The 16,281-nt window shown below is 33.9% G+C and overlaps 1 pseudogene; it reads right to left on the reverse strand.

Moving 5' to 3' along the window:
- Nucleotides 1–3,490: 3,490 nt before the first annotated feature.
- LOC146956470 (F-box/kelch-repeat protein At3g23880-like) lies at nt 3,491–4,685 on the reverse strand (annotated as a pseudogene).
- Nucleotides 4,686–16,281: the final 11,596 nt, after the last annotated feature.

Below are 16,281 nucleotides of genomic sequence, written 5' to 3' on the forward strand. Positions count from 1 at the left end.
ACAACAAGTGTGCTTGTGTGAACTGATCAGGATATTGTATAGGTTGTCGTGTGTCTGTATTCTTGATATGAAGATTCGTAATGAGATGCCTACTCGATTGGATGAGATAAACACTCACTGACAGAGGTTATGTTTTGAGGTTATTGTGGGTTAGAAAGAAGGTGAAGAAGGTTTTTTTGCCATGGCAGAATGGAATTGTATTTAAAAACGTCTCAAGAAAGTGGATCACAAAATAAAACTACACATCTAAGAGCAAATATGTCAGCAAGCATTTTCAAAAAGATATTTTTAACTCCACCTTTAAAAAGGTACAACTAAAGGGTGTCAAAAAAATATTAAGGTCTTCACCAATTGACGGTTCAACTAGTTGAGATGCATCAATGTGAGATTGTGTTGATTCCAAATTTCAAGATATTCAAATGTAAAAAAAAAAAAAAAACGTCATTCCGTAAAACAAAAAATGGTCGTATTGGTAATTCATTGCCAACTTCGGTTCCAAGGCCAACATTCCTCATCTTAATGGGATGACTTTGTTCATGTGTCCATGTATTGACAAAATTGTGGATGTTTTAGGCGATAATAATTGTGGATTCTAGGTTGTAGTCGAGCATGTTGGTATCGGTAAAGATAGTCACTATGTGACACGTAATACACTAATTAAAGAGTTGACTAGTCATAAGAGTGACTATATGCCAATATTTGGAAGTGAGTAGCATTTTCAATATATCTTGAATGGTTTGTACCCTCCACCAAATAATGAATTTGCACCAAAATAGAAGTAGTTGGCGTTACTAGATACGGATCACATTATTGCAACTTGCTATAATAAAGCTGTGGTTGAGTTGGCAAAACATGATATCGTTATTTCTAAAACTTTTTTTTCAATTAAAGAACAACCACCACTAAATCCAAACACCCATATTATGTGTCTTGGATTAATCTTGGATCACGTAGTTTGTGTATTTTTTATAGATGGTTGTCTAACACCTCCATCATACACAAAGTGGAAATTACACAATAAAGAAGAAGTTGAGAGTTGAGACAATCTTGGTTTCAAAAATTCATGAATATTGAAATAGGAGAGCAACTACGAAAAAAAAATCAAATGAAGTCATTCGAATTCTTGTGGATAGTGAAGATGAAGAAGATGAATATGAATAAGTAATTTCACTAGATTCCCTAAAAAAAAAAAAAGTAATTTCACTAGATAGGATATGAATTTTTTTTGTTGGTGATCATAGTTTTTTTTGTTGATAATGCAGCGACATATTTTTTTGTGCTCGATAATGCACTAGCATATTTTTGTGGTTGATAATACCTCAAACGACAGTCAATTACCGTTTGAGGTATTTTCGTCAATTTAAGGTGTCTAAGAGCAAGAGCAAACAGTGGGCGCCTAAATACCAATTTTTCTCATTGTTAATTTGATTTAGATTTTTTATTCTTTGTTTGGTTTTTTTAAGGTGAAGGTGATAAAAGATTTATTGAAAGAGGAATAAATGATTTGTACACGTAGGATCCAATTTAAATACTCAAATATGGAGGTCTCTATTGTGGATGCTCTAAGAGTTTTAACGCTGGATTCAATTAACGTTGGATTCGAACTCAGGACCTTGGTTAAACTATTTTGTCATCTCATATAAGCGCTCTTAGATGAAAATTATTTTATTCTGCTGCAACAGGTTCCTTCCTATTTTACTATGTGAAGGATGTTTTATTATACTACAAATAACTGCTCTACTATTGGCTTCACCTAGTCTTACTAGTTGTTATGCTGATTTTTTATGTCGTGGTTATGGTTTGGTACTCATTTAACCGTAAGACTGCCTAACTATGTGGTTGGATGAGCACATTCTGGGTTCAACCAAATTTCAAAGAAAGTAATTTTATCTTTTAAATCATTTAAATTACAAAATCAATGATCTACCAAACCGCATAAGTATTGACAAGAGATGTGAAATCGATGAATTGATTATCCAATGAGAACAAAGAAATGAATTAGTGGTCAAAACTCTCCATTTACATTCCATATATCTTAATCAACATCACAATGTCAAATCGTCTCCAACAAAATTTTAGCATATTCTCAACATTACACAATGTAAATCACATTAGTGCCACAACTCCTACACAAGAGATTTTTCAACTAAGTAATACAACCAGATTGCAGGTTTCAATTGCCAATATACATCTTGTGACACTAGAGTTTTCCCTTTTAGTGCAAGAAAAGCTTCTTTGATGATGCCACTACCAATTGTCGTATTTAGGGACTGGTTTCATACTCAGACCAACACCAATACACCACGATAATATGCCCAACAAATCGGAAGCAATTTAAAGTTATGAGAAAATACCTACACTTTAGACTCACAATCCCTTCAATTTATATTGCCTTTAAATTTTCATCCACAACTCCTAGAAAGCAAACACAAATAGAAGATATTGATTGATAGGATTAAAAGAGCAAGAATTGTGCTCAAACACTTCATAATTTTGCATAAAGCCAATTTCATTTTTTTTTTAAAATGGCAAAAGAGCACAAGTTGTACCCGATAGAAGATAAGATATTACAAAGTGACTCAAAGTCAAGGAAAAGGCTATAGGTTAGCACCAATTCTAACTCCGACGAAAGAAAAAGTCAATAGCACCACAAGCTGTTACTAAACAACACCCAACATAGACTTAAAGAACACCTATCAAAGACTCAAATTGTCTACAAACCAGAAAACAAAAATCACAGCAACAGCAAAAACATAAAATGAGTGGAAACCTACAGAAAAACACTACAGCAGCAGAGTTTCGGGCCCAAAAAGCACCGCACACCTGTGGAAATAGAGCCACAACAGAACAAAACTGAGCATATGAAAATGGCTAGATCACAGTACCATTACTAATGAGAATCATGTTAAGCAAGAGAATCATAGAGGATTAGAGTGTATCTCCAATCAGCCTTTTTCATTCTACCATCCTAACGTGCACCATCAATAATGTTGGTTTGCTTGAAGTTGACTTTGTGGATCTATATTTCGAAAAGGACTCGCGTTAGGCAAGAGAGTGAAACAACAAAGCACATAAAAAGAACAAAGACGTAAAATAAAAGTGAAGGCCTAATTCTAAAAAATGCAGTTATATCCCTTTGTGAAAATAAGAATAAATTAGTTTCTATCATAATGCAACATTGTACAATTCTACACCACAGATGAAACAAGTGTTGTGTAGTTAAAGATTAAATTCAGTGGCAGTATATTACTACCAGGTATACAAATAAAACAATTATATTTTAAGAATATAATGTTTATGCAAATTATCATTACTTGCTTAAAATATACTTACATAAATGAGTACTACATGGAATTCAATTGTCAAGCGCTTGATTTAGCATATCTATAACAAAGTTTTGAAGTAAAGGAATTAACAACATAATCGAAAGCAAGTACGAGAATTAACATAAATTCAAACAAGTACTATATCGCTAGAGAATAACTTACTTTCAACTGGTTGGAACCAAGCTTTCAGCATAATGGTTTACAGAGAACCAACATATCGTTTGGTTAACTCCAGTTTTCACTACTCTATTATTTCTCCAATTATAGAGATATGCTCGGTCTTGTTGGTGATGTGCGCATACCAATGTATCACAGTTCTCATAAAGATTGAATATCAAGAAACCATGTTTCAAGTTCATCTGACGATTGTGATAGCTAAATCTAAGGAGTTGAGTCCAAGAATTTTCATCTCCAAATTGTGCCATCTTCCATATAACAAGATCGGTTTTCTTGAAATCATGGTAAAAACAAAGTGAATCCTTCAACACACAAACACCTGGCCGAGCACGTGACTCCGTCACAGAACATACCCATATATGTGACAGCTCCTCCAGAGAATCTGGAGGGGGCAGAAATTGTGCGAATGTTTCTGTATCTAGATCAAGCGAAATAATCACAAATTGAATAGCAAGATTATCATTACAAATAGTTGGCAACCAATTAATAGTGCAATTCAAATACACCGGCATACAACCTGCTATTATTATTATAAGAGAGCAGCTGAAGAAGCCTCGCAGGAAAAGTTCGAATATTTCTCCAAATATTATTACCGAAACTAAGAACACGGACCTCCGTTGTCATGTTACTACCAGAATGTGACGCCACAACCTTATAAGTGTCGGTTGAATTGACATAACCAAATGTAAACTGCCAACACTTCAATTGATAGATGTCATCATCGTCACAATGATATCCTAATTTATCTGATATTGTTCTGGTGGCGGGGTTCCAAATACGAAGCCACATCTTGTCCACACCATTATCCTCGACAAGAGAATAACCAAGCAAGCAAACTAATCCATTGCAGGAACCAACAACATGACAACAATCCTTATCAATCAATCTATAGTAAAGATCATTGGGAAGGGTGATCGAACGGTTTTCCAGTAAACAACTAATAGAGAAGGGTATGAAACTGTCTTCAGCGTCCTTATTGGTATTCATGTAAGAGACTATATATGATTGTGAGTGTCGTGCAGATCGACTAAGGTGCGTTTTAACGAAATTAGGATCGGAAATAAGAGTGTTCCATGACTTACACACGCCTTTCATCTTCATCAAAGGGTTCACCTTAAGCCATGATAAGATTTCGACGATGATAGCGTCGGGAAAGACTGGTGAAGACATTGGTGGTTGGGTATCTATGAAATCGGCGCTGACACAACACAAATGATGTTGCGACTTCAGGAAGGTACGATACTTGAAACAGATTGTGAAGACTGTTTTCTAATTTAGGGTTTTGTTGTTAAAACACACGTACTGACGGATCCTAGTAACTAAAACAGCAGGGATCCGTACACACACATACTTACACATAAATATTATTTGAAAAATGCTAAAGTTCCCGACAGGTTTTTATCCCGAATCAGCTCGAGCGTGTATTCCACACAGCCACCTTTTTTGACTTCCTCCTTTTTCCATATGACCTGCCATGAATTGTGGGAAAAGCAAAGCTTTCATTGGTTGCTTTTAATTCTTGATGCCCTCGGGATGGATTTTTTCGGGTTGAATAGCAATGCTGATATTATTTGGATACCCACACAAAACCAAAAAAAAAAAATAAAAGAGAATACAATTGAATAATATCAATCGATGTGACTAAATAATTTTACTTTAATTTTGAGTGCCTAACTAATATTAATTTGTGGTTGTGTCCATGAAAGATTTTCTCAGTAACTAATTTAGGTTGTCCAGTTTTTTATTACCTTTAATAGTTCAATGTAAAAAAACAAACAAAATATTATACCATAATAAAAGTTATCCCAATTTTTCCAGATTAGGGTTTAAAACCTTAAATTGGGATTGCTATTATTATCATCTCTTATTTAGAGCAAATACAACCTTTAAAAAAAATGAATACAAAAAACAATTTAAATGATATAGTCTAGGGCGATCCAAATCCAATACCCTGAATCAAGGATGCAGACTGTGTGGCCTTAATAAATTACTATTATTATTTTTCTGCAAATTTTATTGTTATAAATTGAGTAAATAGGCAATTACTCCCCGAAATTATGAGTTTCGTCAATTACCCTTGATATTAACAAATTGCATAACGTTAATCAATTTACCCCATCTGTCAAATACCTCTGTTAGTCAACATGGTGTGGTATTTGACTGTCTACGTGGCACTTTTACGTGTCTGACGTGTCATGTCACGTCACATGTGGTACTTTTTTTCAGTTTTTTTTTTTAAATCTGAATTTTCTTTCGGTTTTGAGCAAATACCCCCTAAAATTTTGCACTATGTGCAAAATACCCCTTAAACAACTAAGCTGACAATCATGGACAAGATGCTTATATTTCTTTATGGTCCCCTGAGTAATAGCATTCAGAACAGCTAATCTGTTACAATCATGGACAAGATGCTTATATTTCTTTCTGAACATATATGGCAGTGCATAATAAGAAAGTATGTTTAAATTGATCTATAAAAGAGGTTTAAATTGACAAAGCTGGCCTCAAACTTTCCAACTCAAGAAAGAACTTTGTATTCTTAAAAAAAAAAAAAAAAACTTTGTAAACGGAACCATGGTAGAAACATGCTTGTTGAGTTCAAAGTATTAAAAGTAATTGTTAATTGTTTACCTTTAATATATTTTGAGTCAAGGATGAGAAAAAAATTTAAATTTTCAAGTTCTTAGGGCATTTTGCACATAAATGCAAAACTTCAGGGGGGTATTTGCTCATAACCGTAAAGAAAATCCAGATTTTTTAAATAAAAAAATTACCACATGTGACGTGGCATGACACGTAGACAGTCAAATGTCATGTCGTGACTAACAGAGAAATTTGACGGATGGGGTAAATTGATTAACGTTATGCACTTTCAAGGGGTAATTGAAGTTTTGTAATTGACTATTTACTCATTAAAATTACCATTAATTTTTTTTGCAAATTTTACTATTATTATTAGGGTCTTGTTAACTAGTGCCCCCGGGGCACTGGTTAAGGAATCCAAAAATAGAATTTTCTGTCTTGGAACTATAAACTGTCACTTTTCATCAAGTAATAATTACATTACTTTTTAACAAAAACTTACTTCTTTTGATGCTTAACCAATGCCCCGGGGGCACTGTTTAACATCCTCCTTATTATTATTAGGTTTAAATATGTGATCTGTCTCTATACTTTCACCAATTTTCTGTTTCGGTTCCTGCAAAAAAAAATTTGTTTGGTTAAGTCCTTGCACTAACAATGAAAATTGTATTTGATCTATTGTTACTTGTTAGTCAACGGGAAAGGTATTTGGGTGCCACATGGCATCCAATTATTGGGCAATGTAGCACTATAAATGTGGTTTTACTCTTAAAAAAAAAAAAGTGGTTTTACAGATTTTTTTTTTTTTTTTTTTTTTAAGTTTCAAAATTCAAGCAGTCTAATGTTGAATATTAGGAAGGGACTAGAGGACCCGTTCAATTGCATTATTTGATGAAGCACAAACACATCATAACAAGGAACAATGTAAATGGATGAATTTGATTCTCCATGAATGCAAAAATTAGCACAAAACACTATGAACCAATACCAATAGAACTAAGAGAAAAATTTATTCACAAAATATGAGATTACAATGAGTCGTTTATCACATCACATATACATAGAGCAACTCAACTCTCTAACTATACCATGATGAACTACTTACCTATTGTTAACAATTATAACAAACTAACTGTAGTTAACAATTATAACAACTAACTGTTAAACCAGTTATGAGATAACCAATTACTTGTTCTGCAAGTAACTGTTTATTCTTCAAGTTATCTACACTTTAACAAACAAAGAGACACTTACTCCCTCCGGTCCTATTTACAAGAGAAAGTTGATTTTTTAGATACATTGAATAATGTATGTATCTAGTCAAGAACCTAAACCAAATACATAAATTATTTAATGTATCAAAAAAGTAAATTGTCTTTTGTAAATAGAACCGGAGGGAGTATTTCACAATCTGATGTACTTCTGCTCGTAAGTTTTGGCCCAATAATAGGATGCCATCTGGCACTATGTTATCTTTGCCGTTTTTTAACAGTTAACTAACAATAAGGACCAAATACAATTTTTTTATAAAGTGCAAGGACTTATGCTAAACAAAAAAAATGCACGAATCAATACCAACAAGTGGTGAAATTGAATCAATGCACATAACTTGAAATTTCATAAAAGGTCTTGAAAATTAGAGGAACATAAGATGATTTACATCTTACGTCAAAATACTTAAAAATGAATGTAAACAAAGTTTTTAAAAAAATAAGTAAATCCAAATACAAATGGAGATCCTAACTCTAAACACTGTGATTCGGCTTCGATTAACTTTGAATAGCTTATACCTGAAAAAGAAACAACAGAGTGGGATGAGACACTACGGTCTCAGTGAGTTCCAGAATCGGGTTAAAACAAAGCATGCCACGTATCTATATTATATATAAAGAAAACATCACCTTTCAGGACTTTTGAGCTGGCTTTTTTTCTTTCCAAAAATACCCTCAATTTTCAATACAAATAACACATGTAACAAATGAAGTGAATAAAATAGTCACAAGGAAGGGGGGGTTTGAATTGTGACCCTTTAAAAATTATCCTGCAACTTAAAAAATGATTCTCAAGTGGAAACTTGGAATAGTTAAGTTAATAGCAGACTTCAGAACGTTCTGATGTCTGAGTGCAAAAACAGTTTAAAGCAGACTTCAGAATGTTCTGGTGTCTGAGTGCAAAAACAGTTTAACAAAGTAAATGTGTTTGTGTGTGTTTGTGTATGCAGTAAGTAAAGAGTATAGGGAAGAGAGAATCAACACACAGAAGTTTATAGTGGTTCACCCAATGTGGGTTAGTCCACTCCTCACAATCTTGTGAGAGTTTCCACTATGATGCTTGAGATAACCTCTCAAATCCTGCACCTTACAATTTTGTTCACCTGAACAATTACATTAACTGTATTCTCTAAGCCTCAGCAGGCTTGCACCTTTTTGCTAAGTTACCCACTTAGACTTTTGCACCTTTTGCTCAAACTAACACTTTAGTACCCCTAAAGCTAGATGAGACTTTCTTTTCTTCTTGCTAAGTTACCCACTTAGACTTTTACACCTTCAGCTCAAACTAACACTTTAGTACCCCTAAAGCTAGATGAGAGTTTACAAGATGTTTGGAGTTTGAATGTTTGAGAAACAAACAGAGGAGGGAGAAGAAGAAGTTATCTTTACAAGAGATAACAAAGAGAATTGATTTACACTACAAAGAAGGTATAAAGACCCTTCAGTGATGATCAATTCAGAGAAGAAAGGAGGGAGAACTTATCTGTAACAAGATAAGGAAGAATTGGTTTACACTACAAAGAAGGTAGAAGGAGCCTTCAGTGATGACCAATTCGAATGCTAAAGCTTCAAACATATTTGAGATGTTTTCTTGTATGCTTTGCATTGGTGCAAGTTTTGTTGAGTCTTTGATCTCTATTTATAGAGTTTTTGGGCTCATATAGCCGTTGTAAGGTGACCAATGGTGTTATGCCACGTGTCCTGGGCCCCACAAGCTTTTACTTGAAAATCTGGGTGAACATTCTGACCATCAGAATGTTGTTGAGTTCCCAGGATGAACATCAGAATGTTGCTGTGTTCTTCATCAGAATGTTGGATATTCATGATGTTCTTCATCTGGGTTCATCATGGATGAATGTTGGATGAATTTCTGGGCTTGCCCAGCACGTGATGTGAGATTTGTTTGAGTTTTATCCTCCAAAAAGTAGCCTTTCCATAAGCATCCAGTTTTGCTGGAAAAGGTGGGATAAAGTACACCAAATCTGTCTTGGACTTTGTCCAGGAAAGAGAGGATGTAGCCTCCAAAAAGTACCTCCAAAAAGTAGCCTTTCCATAAGCATCCATGCAGATGTACCTTTCTGGACCTCTAATTCATGTCAAGTGTGCTTGCATGTTCTTCACGTTCTTGATGAATCTGGGTTTGCTTATGAACAACCTTCTGGACTATCATCAGAACGTTCTGATCAACTTTCTGATCAACATTCTGAACTAACTTTCTGAACTTCAGAGTTAGTTCATGAACTCAAATGTACTTTGATTTCTTGTATCTTGGTATGATTTAAACTTTGTTTGTGTCTTGGTTAATCACTCAAGAATACACAAATACCAAGAACTATCAAAGTCCATTAATCTTTTAATCATCATAGATGCCTTTATTGCTTGATCCATGCAGAAGTACTTCTCTTGACATTTATTTATGTCACATGTGCCTTGCATGACCTTGATCTATGTTCTTGAGATTCTGGGCTTGTATAGAAGCAACCTTATGATCTCTTGTGCGAACATTCTGATCTCTGAGCAACATTCTGATCTAACTTTCTGATCTCAGTGTTAGATCTTGAAATCAAATGTCCTTTGATTACTTGATTCTTGGTATGATTTAAGCCTTGTTCCTGTCTTAGTAAAACACTCAAGAGCACAAGTTAAATACCAAGGAAATAATCAAAGTCCATTAATTCTTTAATCATATTGGTTTATTATCTTTAAAATTAATTAGGGATTTTGCCTCAACAACAAATAGATAAGAATAAATTAAAAATTAAGAAAAATGTAACAAATATGGATGAATATATGTCCATTTTTTTTTGCTTTGTCATTTGAAAAGTATAACAAACTAGATGAGTATATTTATACTTACTTTTTCATTATCCCAATTATACCCTTAAACAATTTTTTCTATAATAAAGATTGTTGTTGGTGTGATTAAAAAAAGCAACAAACATTTATATTTTTAGTTTTATTTAAAATCAAAATTTCATAAAAAAAACACAATTCATAATTTTCAAACGTTAGTGCAATAAAACGAGCGGAAAGACAAGCACGTGAGTGCCCGTCATTTAGCTAGTAAGAATAAAAAAAAATGTTATTCAACTCTAAAAGATCGTGTTCATAAGAACAAAATGCTTTACGTTAATAATAATAATATAATCTACGATTTCGGTTACCAATACTAATTGTATATTAGCATCACTTGTCTTAGTCGATATACTTGAATATAACAAGACTATTGAGCACAACTGCGTCTAACCAATCACTCAGACGTGAATAATCTTAAGTTATCGAATCTTCCAATGTAGTCTGCTTTAAGCTAGCATTTGTAAGTGGTGCCCCACTTACCTACATACATTGGAACTGACACCTAAGGGTTAACTCTGTGCTTGGAGGAAATATCCTTAGCTTGACTCTACTCACAAAATTTGTATATAAACCTAGTTGCATATATTGCAACTACTAGTAATATAAATACAATGGTCGGCATAGTTTTGCAACAAACAACTAGTAAATACAATAAGTTTATTAACATACATTACTTTTTCTACACAGTGCAAGACATCGTATCTACTTATCTTTGATCACATATTTAACTTTAAGCCTTATTATTATTATGACAACTAAACAAATCTTAAACATAATTTTTTATATTATTTAACAGTATAAATTGCAAACACACTTTATAATTAACTTTTGCGCAATGACAATATTGACTAGGCATGTCAATGTGGCGGAGAGGGGATGAGTTTTACCTTTCCCGTCCCCATACCCTACTCCAAAATACTTACTTGTTACCCTACTTATACCCAACGGGGATAAGAAATCGAATCTCATCACAGTCCCCGATAGGTTCGGGAATCCCTTCCCCATCCCCATCCCCGCAATGGATAATTTTATAATAAAAAATAAGTATTTTTCAGCCCCAGGCTCAATGTTGTAATGCATTATCCAGCAAAAAGATGATGGCAATCGATGGCGATAGTGATGGAGAAGAGAGAGACTGAGGGTGTGAGATGCGGACGGAAAAGAGAGAGAACTTAGAGAAGTAAGTGTCGTATGAAATATTGAAACTTTGATTGTGTGGGTGAAATGATTTATAGTTTGAGTTTCTATTTATATAAAAGGGATAATAAATTGATTTTTTTACATTCGGAACATGTTTGGGTATGGGTTCAGGGTGGATACTTATATCAACATTAACCGTCCCGTACCAGTGTTTTGATATTGGGGAAAACCCAAACCCATACCCAAACTCAGTCAAAGGGGGAAACACATTAATTTGGGTTTGGTTCGGGTGGGTACCCCCAAGTATGGGGTTTGTTGTCATGTCTAATGTAACACCCTCAAACCCCACATACAATATTCAAATAATAATTCAACAACTATTCATATAAGTTCAAGATGTTACGTCATCATTAATCTAAAACATGCAAAGGTCATCAATTTCATAAATAATCGTAGCGGAAATACATCTCAAAACCAACATAAAGTCATAATCTCAAATATCAGATACATCAACATAGTGAACTCAATGGTTCCTCAAACATAAATCCATATCATAAATAAAATCTACGACACATAATAGTGCACTGCTACTAAGACTCCAAAAGCATAAACATAAAAACGAGAAGGCATTCAGCAGTCTTTGGGTACTCACGTCGACTCAAGCGTCCTCAACTTGCACGTCTACACCACGAGGATATAGGCGATCAAAAAGTCACTGGAGGATAAGATATACGTATAACATAAAGAATATACGAACTCATGCATAATATTTAGGATTCACAAATACACATATTCATTTCTTAGCAATATTATAATCACATGTCATCTCATTCAATCAATTAAATAAATACAACAACTCTCAAATCATCATCACAAGATATATTCAAATCGTCATTTTATCACCAAGTCGAATGTACATCATTCACACTTAATCACTGTCATCACAATTGAACAATTATCACACGGACACACAAAGCCATGTGCACATCTTCACATAGGTTCACATAACCAAGTACACGACTCTCACATAGACTTATGTGCATGCAATGCTCTATACGACTCTATATGTATGTGGTACCGTTTTTAGATGTCAGAGTTATGTTACCGAGTGATCCCTCATCTTCAAGATTATTGGATAATTCAGAGTTATGTTACCGAATTAATCCTTCATCATCGTGATTTTCATCTTCGCGATTACAAGCCTATGAATGCATGGACTTCAAGTATAGACTCGACAATGCACAACACCACATAACTCATTATTATATAATTCACATCATTATATAATATATCTCCACGTCAACACATCATTGCATCGTCAAATCAATACATCCATACATAAACAATTCATCATCACCAAAGTAATCATCATCATATACAACATCATATGTCATCATCATCATATTTATCACACCAACATAGTCATAATATCGTAAGCACTTAAATAAACAACATCTCTTCATTTAGCCAATTTGCATATTAGACAATTCGTCACTTACATTTAGTTAATCAATATTTCATTCATATATCATTAATCAATTCAACCATTATTCATCACCTTATTATCATCATATAACTAATTACAAGTCAACATGTCATAATTCATCAATTCACTAAGTTCGTCTATTTTTCATATTCACAAAGTTCGTCTATTTTCAATACTCTTATAAACCAAGTTTCATGCTCACATACATCCTCATCATTCCTACATGTTATCTAACATCACAGTAGTTCAAGCATAACAAATTTAAGAAAACTCTATTTCATTCTAATCGATTTTAATGTTTCAAGTTCCATTCCATTTCGTCTCTAAAATCACATAACCAATTCAATCTTAAGCAAACTATTCTTAACTATCATTCATTCATCAAAACAACAATAAATTATCATCAAAAGAACATCTAGGAGCAGGCAAGACCCTCCCACAAGCACCCAAAACACAAAGCAAGAAAAATCTTGCTCTAAGTTGGGCGTGTGGCGCCAGGTAATGCATATCCATGCGTTGGCTCTCTGTAACTGGGAGCATAGCGCCCCATTTGCAGCGCCAACACTGCAAAAAGTGCGAAAATTGATGTTTTGCCTCATATTCTCTTCAAAATCAACCCAAAGGTGCTATTTAGATCCCCATACACCCAAAGTGTTTAAAACCATTTCCCAAGTCTCAAACACGTCATTTAAACTCTTTTCACAACTATGCAACAACTAGGGCTGGAAATGAGTCGAGCTAAGTCGAACTTGGCTGAGCTCGACTCGATAAAATTTAGACCGGCTCAAAACTCGGCTCGAGTTTGTCTCAATATTTTTTTCATCTCGAACTCGACTCGATCCAAGTTTGTGGACAACTCGGTTCGGCTCGATAGGTTCAATTCAATAGCTCGAATAAATGAACCAAACAAAAAAAAAACTTATAACCGTATAATTAAAAACTAGTAAGGTAATTACAAAATTTTATGCACCTTTTTCTTATTTTTCACAATTAGGGAAAAATAACACAACTTTCTTAGTTGTAAATTCAATCAGGACTAAAACCTTGTGTTTTATAACAACAGTCTTCGGTATCTTTGTTTCTAGCGATGTGGGACTAGGAGTTTACAAGTGCAATTTGCTTGTTTTTGTTATTTCCTCCATGTTTATTCTTTCTGTCTTTCTTTAATTGTATGTTTTTGGTTTTGTAAGTGTAATCCCAATATTCCATAAAAAAAATAACTTTAGTCTCAATCTTCTTTTTTGATTAATTCATTTACAACTGTAAACATTCTATGCTAGTGTATATACATGCAATAACAAGTAAATGTAAACGACATACTGAAGGGTGAGAAATATAAAGTGTAAAGATGAACAAATATATGCATATTTTTGTAATAACATCAATAAATAATAATTCAATAACGAAATTGAGGAGAGTTTTCTAAGTGTTGGAGACAACTAGATATCATATTCTAAGTGATTATATATATTCGATATACCGAGTTGACTCGTGAACCATACAAGTCGAACTATCCATAGCTCAAGTTCAACTCATTTATTTCATGAGCTTAATTTTCAACTCAAGTTCGACTCGTTTGGTTCATGAACCAATTCCGACGAATTAATTACCGGATCGAATCTCGAACTATTTTCGAGTTGGTTCGGTTCATTGCCATCATCATAAGTCTCAACAACAACAATTTAACACAACCAAACATATCTTTAAACATAATCAACAACATAATTCCACTACTTTAACATACCCAATATCATAGCAAGAAGATTGAACACAAGTTTAACATCATTCATCTGCAACTTCATGAATTTAATTCAATTAAGCTAAAAACTCATAAACACCAACTTATCATAATCAAACCTAGATTTCATGTAACAACAACTTTCTTACACCACTTTTCACATACTTAAAATAATCATAATAATTGGAGCACGAAATTAACTTAATTCAACAACAAATTCATGAAAACTTAAGAACACACATAATCCACAACCACTCAATTGTTCATAAGTTCTAGACAGTGAAAATAACCTTCCCGCTTACCTCTTAATCCAATAAGCTAGCCTCTTAAGCTTTAATTTACCTCTTCTTTTTGCCTCTTCAAGCTTTCCCCTTCTTTCTCCTTAGATCTCCTTTCCTATTCTCTCTTGCTATATTCTCTCTGTTGCCTCTATTTGCAAAACTTACCAAATGATTTTTTAACCCTAAATTGTGAAGACTATAACTCTTATGTATCCACATCAATTGGGTTTAGTTCATTTATCTCTTATCGAGCTTAGTCATTATTCTTGCTCATAAAAATAACATTGCACATTTACTTCATTTAAACCATCTTTTTACTATTTACTTCTATTATCTTAATTCCTCGAGTTTCTACCAACTTCACTAATTACCTTCCACCTTTAATTTACTAAAATATCCTTCACTCTCAAATTACTAAAATACCCTTAACTCCTCAATCTCTAATAAAACCAACTAGCCCAACAATTCAAACACATCACATAAACAAATAAATAATAAACAATTAAAATAATAATAACCTAAAAAATCAGGATGTTACATCTAATATTGACAACACTAATAAAATCATCAATGCATAACCTATCTATCAGGTTGAAAAGAATTTGGTAGAAAGAAGTGAGGAAAATAGGGCCCTCTAACATTATCACTCCTTATGTATTATTAAGCATGACTAAATACAACTTGAACTGGTACAACATGAAAAACGTTGTGCTTACCTCTTGACACAAAGCCTATTGTCTTAGCATTGTTAGATAAAATCCCAAAGACGACACTTTGCTATCTTTTATAGAGATCCATAAATTCCCAACTTCAAATAGGTAAGACGATGGACTGACAATCGACAACCTTAAGATGGAAGCCACATCGACAAGGGTTGAAATCTTCATCCCCAAGAGAAACACAAAGGAATTGGTGCTCGTTAACCATTGTGTGAGGAATCCATGAAAGATTTACGCATCAAACCTAATGTCAGATCCAGAAAGCATGACGACACCATAGATCCCACATCTTGTCCAAGTTTTGCCACGAGCATACTATACCCAGGTTGGCAAAGGAATGTAACCTTGCTTCATGATCAGATAAGTCCTGAAGGAATGGGTCTCAACTGGAAACCAATGGGGAAAAGTGTGGAGGAGATAATCTTATGAGGGACAAATCGTTCATTCAAAATCACAACTTCATCATAACTATATGAAGATGATGGTCTAAGGGAAAAGTGAACCTAAAGAGGTAATATCGCAAATGACAGGGTCGCGGCCAACTTAGTGATAAGGGAAGGAGTGGAAGAGGATAATAAGACGAAAAAAGAACTATTGGCTCCCCCTTGGCGATGTTATGATTATGGAAGTCATCAGAAGACATGGTTCAAGATTGGAAGGAATGAAGGTGACTAGAAAGTTGTTCTCGGGCATAGACAAAAGAG

This window comes from Medicago sativa, chromosome 1 (genome assembly GCF_051527215.1).
Source record: "Medicago sativa cultivar Bolivia chromosome 1, Bolivia_mono, whole genome shotgun sequence".
In the NCBI taxonomy this organism is placed as follows: domain Eukaryota; kingdom Viridiplantae; phylum Streptophyta; class Magnoliopsida; order Fabales; family Fabaceae; genus Medicago; species Medicago sativa.